Raw genomic sequence first — 1,547 nt, 5'->3', positions numbered from 1 at the left:
TCAGAAATCGCCTCCATGACATAATTTCTCTGTGGCGCGGTAACAGCTGGTCATATACGAGTATGGGGTGCCACCTTGTGGACACCTGGTGCATTGCGCCCACTGATTATCCTGCAGTAATACTGTATTAGAAAGGGCACCCATAGGGGCTGGCTTACTGTCCTGTCAAACATCTGGGCTGTAGACTGGCATTCCAGGGGCTAGTAGAAAGTTGCCTGTGTGAAAATGGAATGCCAACTCCGCAGCAGACATCTTTTGGTTTCTGCTGTGTTTATTCGGTTTGGATGTGGTGTGCACTTGGTTTATGTGGGCAGACACACCGCGATTTCCAGCAGTGTCCGCATGAGAGAGTTAAGATCTTTTCTTGGCATAGTGCGTGGAATCCTCGGTGTGGATGAGGCCTACAGATGCACCGACTTTATCACAGTGGCTCAGGCTGGGTCCAGGCGGGACCCTCCTGCCTAACTTCTACTGGTCAGCTTACTTTAGGCTACTTTCATACTTGCGTCTTTGCCTGATCCAACAGTAGTGATAGTCAGTTCGCCAACGAACACATGCGGGCTGCCATCTTGATGCACAGGTAAGCCCTTACCTGTGCCGGGAGACGGTTTGAAATCAAATGCGGTCACCGGGAGCGGGCAATTCCGAGAACAGCCTGATGAAGGCCCCCGACAGCTGTTCTCGGAACTGCCTGCTCCCGGTGACCGCATTTGATTTCAGACCGGCTCCCGGCACAGGTAAGGGCTTACCTGTGCATCGCCGGACTTGTGAGTCAAGATGGCAGCCCGCATGTGTTTGTTGGCGAACACTGCGAACTGACCATCACTGTCCAACAGTGATCAGCAAAAACGCCTCCGCTTTATATAATACAAACAGCTGTATCCGTTGAATGGATCCAGTTGTATTCTCTTGAAAATAGCCATGACAGATCCAGCATTTAAAACCATTGTAAGTCAATGGGCGCCAGATCCGTTTTCTATTGTGTCTGGTACTATTGACTTGCATTGTGTGTCATGCCAGATCCGTTTTTTCCCCGCATCCCATGCAACCAAACAGAATGAAATGTATTCTGGTGCATTCCATTTAGTTTTGTCCCCATTGACAATGAATGGGGACAAAACAGAAGCCTTTTTCTCAGGTATTTAGATTCTCTGCCGGATCTCAATACCGGAAAAGAAAAACACACATGTGAAAGTAGCCTTAGAATAAAATCTTGTGCCATAATTGTGCATATAAAGGGGTTGTCTGAGATTTTGATATTTGATGGCGTATCCTCAAGATAGGTCATCAATATCAGATCGGCAGGGTCTGACTCCTGGCACCCTCGCCGATCAGCTGTTTGAAGAGACTGTGGTACTCCATGAGCGCAGCAGTCCAGTCTCTTCCTAGGCCAGTGACGTCACATGCATTGGTTACATGGCCTAGGCGCAGCACAGTCCAATGTTAGGGAATGGAGCTGAGCTGCAATACCAAGAACAGCCGCTATATAGTGGACGGTGCTGTGCTCGGTAAGCTGCATGGAGTGCCGCAGCCTCCTCAAACAGCTG

Source organism: Bufo gargarizans, chromosome 4, assembly GCF_014858855.1.
Source record: "Bufo gargarizans isolate SCDJY-AF-19 chromosome 4, ASM1485885v1, whole genome shotgun sequence".
NCBI lineage: Eukaryota > Metazoa > Chordata > Amphibia > Anura > Bufonidae > Bufo > Bufo gargarizans.
The sequence above is the reverse complement of the archived record's forward strand: the minus strand, read 5'-3'. Positions refer to the sequence as shown.